Raw genomic sequence first — 10,093 nt, forward strand, 5'->3', positions numbered from 1 at the left:
AACCCACCGACAAACGCGTGTCCTCCTCGCCCGCTCTGCGGCCGGTCTGTGGTCCTGCTGTTGGCTCTCGCCCCGTGGGGTCCGAGTGAACCTCCCATCCGCCCGGAATTCGCCCAGCGACGTGATGAGAGCTCCTTTCAGAAACCTGGATTTCACGCCTCAGTTTTGGGTGTCATCAATTTCAATATGCACATCTTGCATTTTCCATCCTAGAGAAAAAAAAAACATAATTAAGGGCTTCTCAGGAAGCACATTGCCATTGCACATAAACACATAACCTGGGCCCGAAAACCTTCCTTTGGCATTTTCTGGTGAGATCACCAGCATGAAGCTTCGAGAACTGGTGGCGGCATCTTGAAGAGAAGTCTTGAGATAAAGAAGCCGTGTTTTTTAGTCAGGAAGAGCCACACCACCCTCTCCGGTGGTGACACGCAGGGAGGTAGTCATGGGACATTATGGGCATCGATAACGCAGGCTGAACCTGACTCTGAAGAAGTGATGCAGACTGTGAGATACTTATGGAAACCTAACTAGTCTGTTTCGTTTTTATGTAAATAGGAGATATTTCTGTATAATTTGCAAATGGGATCTTTCGATAAGCACCAACTAAGGATTACGACTATTATGCCACAGTGCGGTTGGACACTTTTCTTTCATTAAGGTGCATCCCAAACAGGTGGTTCTGTGACCTGGTGGCACATGCTGAGTCCCACCCACCTGGGACCAAAGCAGTGGCCAACTCTGACTGAGCCCCATTTGTATCACAGCTGCAAGGTTTTGTCTCTTCTTCTGTGGGTTTTATTAGAATTAGTTTCACCCAAACACTATTAACCAAAAAGCCTCAAGCCTGGTGTACAGAAATCTTTCAGTCAAGGTTTCAATCAGAAAACTGTTGGGAAGTGAATTTTTAATACACAGAAAATTCTAAGGAACTTCCACCTGAAATACTAGCATGCCTTTTACGAATTTTAGAATCCTTTTATGCAGGCGTGAAGCAGGTAATTATTCTAGTAAAGCTTCAAATACCAAAAACCTATTCCTGGGCCACTCACTCAGTGAGCCGGTAAAGCATGAACTGACAGATAATTGGGTCTGAGCTACCATGTCAGCTCCATCCGCATTTAAAAATCGTACCGTATCTGATCATCAAAAACATATATTTTATATCAAAACCGTTCTGGACTGTGCCGTAGAACATAATGCTAAAGCTGTGGTCGCGAGAAGTGTCATCCTGTGTCCTAACTCACGTCGCTGTCCACTGTTTTCCAGGTACTGTGCACAGTTACTGTCTTGGTGTTTCTGGTCTCTGAGAGCAGGTGTCTATCCAGGGGTAAGTCAGACGGTATGCTGTCACCTGCACGTGGAATCTAAGAAAAGTCAAACTCGTGGGGCCGTGGAAGGGGATGGCGTCCTGGGGGCTGAGAAGTGGGGGCGGGGGGCGATGGCCAATGGTCAGACCTGCGGGGGGACGAAGAATGGCTCCTGAACATGTGACGCACAGCACGTCGTCGGGGTTAACGATGCCGCGTTACAGGCTTAAAAGCTGCTAAGAAACGAGATCTTAAATATTCTCGCACGCGCGCACACGCACACACCCCGGGAGTTATGGGATACAGCGGGGCTGTTGGCCAGCGCTATGGGGATCATCTCGTCAGATGTCTGAGCCCGTCGCCGACGCCTTGTGCACCCTAACCCGACCGACGCGGCGTTTCAGTGAGATCGCAACGAAAACCAGGGTTCATTTTGAAACCCCACAAGAAGCCAGTCTGGGCCTGAGCTTAGAATACATGGTCCTCTGCTGCCACTTACGGCGAGGTGGGCGCCGGGCGGCAGGCACGTGCGCCACGTGCCCTGGCACCAGCCCAGACTCCGGGCTGACGGCGAGAGTTCTCATCGGGGCCTGTGTCTGCCCCCCTCCAGTTTAACTCAGGGTGCGCCCAGAGTTCTGTGGCCCTTTTCACCCAACGAGGATTCCCCTCCTCGTTGGGACAAGGCGTGGACTTTTAACAAGTGGACATTTTCTCCACTCGAGGCTGTGGGTGGCAACGCCGCTTCTGCTACCAACATCTTGAGTCTGCGTCCTTGAAAAGCCCAGTCTGTGTTCCTTTCTTAGGGGATTCTGGCTGTTCATCCCGTGAGCCCTGTACGAGGCAGTCCCCTCAAGTTTAGAGTCTACCGGAGGACATTCTTGCCTACAGTTTAATGCCAGCCAGACAGAACCTGTTGGAACATGTGGACTGACACTCAAGGCCAAGGCCAAAGTCGGAGTCCACGTAAGGCCTCGCCGTGGCCGCGGAGCGCTCTGCTGCAGCATGGGGGGTCGTGCAGGGGACAGAGGAGGAGGAAAGGCAGAGAAAGGCCTTGTAAAGGGCCAGTGACCGTGCCAAGAGTTTTGGAATGACAATGACACGTAATGCTTACAAGCAAGTGTGATGGGCTCTACCTGCGTCGCGTCCTATCTCGGTCTGGAATGACAATGACACATAATGCTTACAAGCGTGATGGGCTCTACCTGCGTCGCGTCCTATCTCGGTCCTGCCACTTTGGGCTGGGAGCCAGACACGAGATGCGGCCCCGTGAGGCTCGGTGCTTATCTAACGTGTGGAAGAGGACGTCCCGTCGGGACTGTATTGACGATGAAGGATAAGCACCTGCGGGGTGTAACTAAACTCATCCACTGAGCTCGTTTTCGCTGTGGGACCCTGCGCCAAGCCGCTGTCACAGACCACCACGTGCAGGCCATGGCTTAGTGTGGGCATCACGCGAGGCCCCACAAGGAAATGACCCACAGGCACGACAGAGGAGGAGGGACAATGCCCGCGTGACTGCCACCCGCACGGGCCTCGACAGGAACCCCGATGTCCTTAAGGCGGCAGAGAAAAGCTACCCAGTGAGGAGGCACAGTGGACGCCACGTGGATGCTGGTCCAGGAGGACACCCTTGAACTTCCCGAGTGTCCCGTCGTGCTGGCCCCGGGGTTCTGTCACGCCTGTCCGCGAGCGCGGCGCGGGCTGATTCACACCTTGCTACTTAGAACGTGGCCGTGCGACACCTGGACAGCCCTCTCGGAGCGGCAGTGCACAGCAGCAGTGCACAGCAGCAGCCCCCCGCCCCGGTCACCTGCGCCCCTGTGCTTCGGGCGGGGCTGGCCCAGTGCTGCAGAGACCTGAGACACACAGAGAGCAGCGACACGGCCACTATACGCAACGTGGTTAAGTTACCCCAAAACTACGTGCGAGGGGACGGACTTTACAAACATGAAAGTGATTCTGAGTCCACCCAGAAAAGTGAGGCAAGGATCATCGTGCCAGCCCACGACGCCGAGAAGGGTTACAGGGCCGCTGGGCGGAGTCCAGCAGTATTTCCGAGGACGCTTCTGACCCTACGAATCCCTGCAACAAAACTATGTACATGTGACCAGTGACGTATCTGGGGTGCGTAGCCCAACACTTTCCCTGTGGCAAACGACAGTGACAGCAAAAACCAAAGCTGAATGTCAGAATTCCAACGGAAAATCGTAAACAGGAAAGTGATTCTGACTCACAGATACAGGGAAGTACCATGGAAACTTTCGAGAGAGTGGACTTTGGAAGAACCCAGAGGCTGTCCACGGGGAATGACCAGGGGCGACGGAGGTACCCGGGCGTGTGTCCCCACACGGCGGTGGGGCACGGCCCCCACAGAGAAGGGCAGGCTCAGTGCAGGGGCCTCTGCAGCCAGCTCCTCCCCGCTCTGCACACCAAGCACACGGGGCACGCGTGCAGACCACGGCCATTAGTGAAGCGACGAGTCAGTACCTGGGCTGTGCAGCGTGCTTTACGAACGCTAGCCGGCGTTAACACTGTTACGAGCGCATGGCGCCTATCGGTCAGTGGATGAATGGATAACAAGATGTGTCATTCACACTCACACCCTGTGGAATAGGATTCCACCACGAGAAAGAAGGAAATCCTGCCATTTGTGACAACGTAGATAAGACCTGATGACATCATGCTCAGTGAAGTTGGACGGAGAAAGACAGACACTATATGATCTCACGTGTACACAGAATCTAAGAAAGCTGAGGTAAGACCTGATGACACCATGCTCAGTGAAGTCGGACGATATGATCTCACGTGTACACAGAATCTAAGAAAGCTCAGCGCTAAGAAACAGCGGAACCGGTTACTAGGGGCTGGGGTGGGGGGTGGGAGGTGCTGGTCGAGGGCAACCTGTAGTGACGAGGTGCGTAAGTTCCGGGGGTCTAACAACAATGTGACGACTGCAGCGAGCGATCCTGTGTTACATCCTTAAGTGCCACTAAGAGAGTCGATCTGAGATGTTCTCAGCACAGAAAGTAAACGGCAATGACTCAACGTGACTGAGGGGTGAGCGAGCACGTGAGCGCTGGTCATTCTGAGACACGCAAGCGTGTGAAGTCAGCCAGCGCACACCTCGAACTGCGTGATGTTGCCATATGCCAGCCAGACGTTACACGTCACTCATACCTCAGCCAAGCTGGAAAAAACTTAAATCACTGAAAACACGTGCTTGCTACAATAGTGCAAGTAGACAACCGTACCATTTTTAGGTGGTCAATTTTCTTCTCTTTTAGTTAAATTTTATGTAATATGTTAATCTTCGAAATAACTTTGTGTAGATGGTAACGGATGGGGCGCACGGCACAGGGAGTGTGGTCATCACTAACGTGATGGCCGGGAGGAGGGCCGGCGCAGAGAGCAGCAGTCAGGGGGAGCGTTTCATAAACTGTCTAACCAATGTACCGTATACCTGAAACTAATAATAGAATTTTTAAAAAATGCAAAACTTTATTTTTTTAGCGTTTATTTCTTAATTACATTACATTCAATATCTATATTAGTTCCAGGTGAACAACAGTGATGAAACAGTTATACCTTCGAAATAATTTTTAAATAAGTTCGATCAGCGTGGCTGAATTGAAAAAGAAAAAAAGATGTTTTTGGCAAAAGAAACACAAATGACGGTTTGGGACGGAGCAAACTGCTGTACTCATTCCTCATGGGGCACAAATATTCAAGTTCAACGAGCACGGGGCCAACCGCAAGGACACGGAGGCGGCTGGGTACGGATGTGACCGTCACGGCCTCGCTCTGAGCGCTGCCCACGGATGCTCAGTGCAGGCGGAGACGGTGTCGCCAGAAACGCAGGCCTCCCTGACGGGCCGTCTGGGCTCTGCTCCTGACCGCCCCACCCCCCGCACCGAGCCCAGGCCTTGCTTCAGCACCGAGACCCGAGGCTCAGCAGTGACGGGCACACACACTTGCGGCACACCTCCACCAAGTACGCTTGGAGCTCAAGGCACAACAACGCACAAGGACCCGGAAACCTGGCTGTGCCTCATGTGATGGCTAACATTTACACGGGGCAGCAACGCCACTCCCCAGGTGTCGTGGCTCATCCTAGTGGACAGGTGTTGTGGGTGCAGGGCAGTGTCAGAAAGCACACGGGCTGGGGACTTAAACGGCAGACGTCTTTTTTCTCACGGTTTTGGAGGCTGGTGAGGCCAGGATCAAGGTGTCAGCAGCTTCTGTTATTGCTGGGGACACATGTGCTGGCTTTAGACAGCTGCCCTCGTCCTGGGCGCTCACACGAACTCTCCATGTTGGGAGCCGTTGAAGATGTCTGCTCTTACTGGGGCATAAGGCCATTGCAAGTCACGGAGCACATGTGCACACACGCGCGCACACACACTCACAATAAGCCACTAGGAACTTTATGAGCGGGGGCACTGACGTGTTTAAAAAAGAACAATAAGACTGTGACACATCACCCTGAAAGGTAAACTCGAGGGACCTGGGATCAGTGCGTATCGTCTGCGCCCGTGACCTCTACGTTCGTAAAACGAAACGAAAATTGATGAAGCAAAAGATGTCTTTCTATAGCCATAAGTAACTTGCTGAAATGTTACGTAATAAGCACGCAAACCAGAAAATGTTTCTAAATACGATTCCTGTTTTTTTCCTAATTATGCTCTGCATGCTCCTTCTGTTTCTTACACTTTCTACACCTTTACAAAAAACTGAAGGAATTACGACTAACTTTCCAAAAACAAACGAAAGAAAACACACATTACATCCTGTGTGGTCTGGGAAACGCTTTAGAGAGAACAGAAGTTAGGTTCTTGCAGACCACTGAGTCATCCTAATCACGCCGACAGCCAGATCTAAAGGGTATCGACGCAGAGGCTTCGGGAGCACATCAGTGAGGAGCGACCAGCCTGGAGAGCGGGAGCAGCATTGGGGTCCTGGAGCAGGGACGGCTACGACTAAGCAGTAGGACACATAGCTGTCACCGTCAGTTTGGGGGAGAGGAAGGCACACAGGGGAGCGAGCAGACATAAGGGGCACAGGGGGCGTTATCCTTTGCCGACTGGCTGGACAGCGTGGACACAGCCCATTCACGGAGAGGCACATGCGCGGGAAGTTCTCAATTTTAAATTCAGCTCATGAAAACTTACTCGGAAGTGCAAAGGGTCCCTTTTGCAGTTGCTGTAAATACATCCGTATTTACTTTAAAATTCTGCTGGATCAAAAATCACGTGAAACAGTTATATTAAATAAACCCGTCGTGTGTGATGCATGGTTATTTAAAATACAACATGAGGCGCACAGCAAAGTCCCCTCCCCATTCTGATACCCACCGGGTGCACTGCGGTGGGGAATTATAGAAATACTAAAACGGGAAACGTTTACTAAAATCCGAATTTCATATTAAAAGTGGCGTTCTTAGTCAAGTGACAAAAAAAAGATACTAATGTCTTTATAATTGGTAAGTGTTTGAAAATTTACTAAGAATATAAACAGATTAAAACGGAATTAAAAGTCATAGATACTAAAGTGAAGGACTTGGGTTTCACATGATGTTTGATGAGTATGAACATGAAACGGAATTAAAAGTCATAGATACTAAAGTGAAGGACTTGGGTTTCACATGATGTTTGATGAGTGTGAACATGAATTTGTGAACACAGATATATTTTGGGCCAGAATTCAAAAGGTGGAACAAGCTGCCCTCACAGCTCCTTTTCCAGGTAAGAAGCAATATGCACGCTACACCCTGCGCGCAGTTCCGCTGAACGGAACGCAGCTAAAACAACGTGGGAGACTCTGAAAGGAGATCGGCCCGGGGACGGGGAGGCTGTGCCGCGCCGCCGGCTTAACGGGAGTTTGCTTTGCTTTGCTTTGCTTTGCTTTGCTCTGCTCTTTGTAGTGCTTCTCCCAGCCTGAAGTGAACACATTCGGAAAACCCAGCAGTGAGCCCTGTGGTTCCAGTCTGAGGGCTGAAACGTGGAACCCCTCACGCTGCGAGGGTGCAGAATCCCGCTCCGCTTCTTTGCTCTAATCTCTCCTTCCCAAATGAGGGGCCGCCCCGTCGTCATGGTGACGGTGGCAGCCAGGGGAGCTCTCAAGAACAAACACTCAGAGGGGAATTTTCTTCTCCTCGGGGCGGAGCTGCGGTTCCAGGGGGGCCGACCCCCATTCCCTTCCCTCTGTCTGTCCTCCGCTCACTCTCCCCACCCCCCACATGGTCGAAGCACGGCCAGGGGGCTGAAAAGTGGAGCCGACTGGACGCAGGAAGTCCTGGGGGTCGTGGACAGAGCATCTGAGAATAGGAAGCAGTTTATGGATCCAGCCCCCACCTCCTCGCCCTGACTGCGTGTGGCTCTCACCCCGATAAGCACACCAACGCCTGGCCGGCCCGGGCTCCCCCATGATATCCGGTGCTGGGAATGCAGAGTAAATATTTTTGGATTTACAGGCCAAGCTGTCTCAAAACTACTGAACTTTGCCATTGCGCCGTGAAAGCACTAACAGATAATTAAATGAATGTGCATGGCTTCCCCGATCAAATTTTACTTACCAAAACAGGTTTGGGGCAGGATTCACGCCTCGAGCCATAAATCAGCAGGACTATGTGATGATGTTTATCCCAGCACATGGGCAAATAACACGGTCTCTGCAGAGAGAAGAAAGAACAGTTTTTTGTGCTCACTCCACTACCAATTGCTGCTTTAAAACTGTAAACGTATTTCACCTTTTATGCCCCTCGTATGTACAATGATTAAGTTCACAGAACAAACTCCACATGTATTTTCTGCATTTTGATTTCAGAACCATATCTGGCACAAAACAGCCTATGAGTAAGTACTAGCTTAAATTAATACCATCTTTATAGATGACGTAAGATATTTAAGCACATACAAAGAAACAAATGTACTAATGCACACTAATGATTTTGTAAGCATATGTAAAAAAAAGACACCAGAGTCTTAATGATGGTAGTACACTGTAATGACCAATTTCTGGTTCCAGGGTATAAGGTTGAATTCCCTTGATTGTAAACGATAATAATATTAATACAATCTTTTCTTTTCCTTTTCTGTTTTTTTTTTCCTTTTTTTAACTGACAAAAATATTTTTTGCTTGACCAAACTTTGGTCAGGTTCCTGAACCTTCCCCAAGTCCTACCTGTGCACTTCTTCTTCATAAAATCTCATTTTAGCAAGAAATCTGCTAAGTCACTTAACCTGGCACCTCCTGCCATGGACAGCTAATCATCCTCAGTATCTAATTGGGTTGCTCAGCTCCCACCTGCCCCCAGTTTGTGTCTGATGAGCCCAGCCTGCCTCCAACAAGAATCCTGTTAGGTGGATTTAGCAAGACCCCCTCCCACCCCTGACATTTCCTCTTAGTTATTTTCTATCTACTGACGCCCACCCCACTCCTTGGCTACATGTTGTTTTTGGAGTTGCACCTAACCGCCCTCCCCTATGGTAAAATCCCATTACAGTGGTTCCTATACTTATGGTGATGGTCCTGAACAACAGCTGCCTTCCCGTCTTTGACAAGTGCGATTTTTTTTTTCTTTAACATTACCAGTGGCTTATATTCCTCTCTTTTAAAAAATCCCAATAGCACAGTGAAAATAGGAAAAATGTATACAAAGTCATACATAGAACAAAAGAATCACCTAATTAAGTATAGTAAACCTCAGAGTTTTCACATCGGGATTCCCTTTCCCTTACCTTCTCTAATATTACTTAAACATTTCATCATAAAGCACAAAATGGAAGTAAAAATCAAAATAATTAACGACCAAAAGGAAACATACATGGCGGTTGAGGTTGTATAGTACAATGTCATTTACCACGAGCAAGGAGCTGATTAAGCTGCAGGGTCAGACATGACCTTCCTTGGTCAAATCTGGCCCTTTACAGGAAAAAAAGAAAAAAAATGTCGACCTCTGAATTAAAGTTTGTGGAATTGTTTTTTAAGAAAAAAGAAGAGGCCGGATCTGCAAGAATAACATAGGTGAACCAGAGGCACTAACAGTTAGTTAAAAAAATAACGTCTTGGGGACTGAGCAGCTGGAAGGTGAAATCTCGGGTAAAGGAGTAAGATACACCAGCATACACAGAAAAGTGAGGTCCCAGCGGCGGTCTTAAAGGTTGTAAACGTTATTTTAACCCCGCATGATTAAAAATAATAATAATAATAATAAAATATTATACGATGTGAATATGGAGATTTGGTGGGAAAGTCTGACTTGAACTCCCTAAAAATCCTCTCATATTAAAGATAGTTTGTTGTAAAAGACAACATCAGCAACTAAAAGAATCTTAAATATAAAAATGACTGAAGTAGTAGCCCATAAAGACACGCAATTTGAGTGTTACTGAAAACCACTTAAGCTTGGCAGGTGACTGCAATAAACAAGATGAAAAGGCTGAATATTTTTAAAGGCAGGGTATAGAATTAGGATTTTAGGTAACGTTTGTAAAACTATGCAAAGGGGAAGAGAGGGTTGAGGTAACACCACAGTACGTATTTACCCAAAGAAACAAAAACCGAAGGTAACAAAGTTAAAGGGCCAGAACTAAACGAAGCTACGAAGCCTACGGACGAAAAAGGAGCCACCGAGGAGACCACCCCGTCTGCGGGCTCAGGTGCCACGACCGACAGGAAACTCCCGGCCGGCGCGTTAAAGCGGACGGACCGGCAGGAGCCGGCGGAAACGGAAGTGGGAAGGGAAAGGGCGCTGCACCGCTGCCGCCCCGCCCACTCCGGGAGCC

This window comes from Pteropus alecto, unplaced genomic scaffold, assembly GCF_000325575.1.
Source record: "Pteropus alecto unplaced genomic scaffold, ASM32557v1 scaffold102, whole genome shotgun sequence".
In the NCBI taxonomy this organism is placed as follows: Eukaryota; Metazoa; Chordata; class Mammalia; order Chiroptera; family Pteropodidae; genus Pteropus; species Pteropus alecto.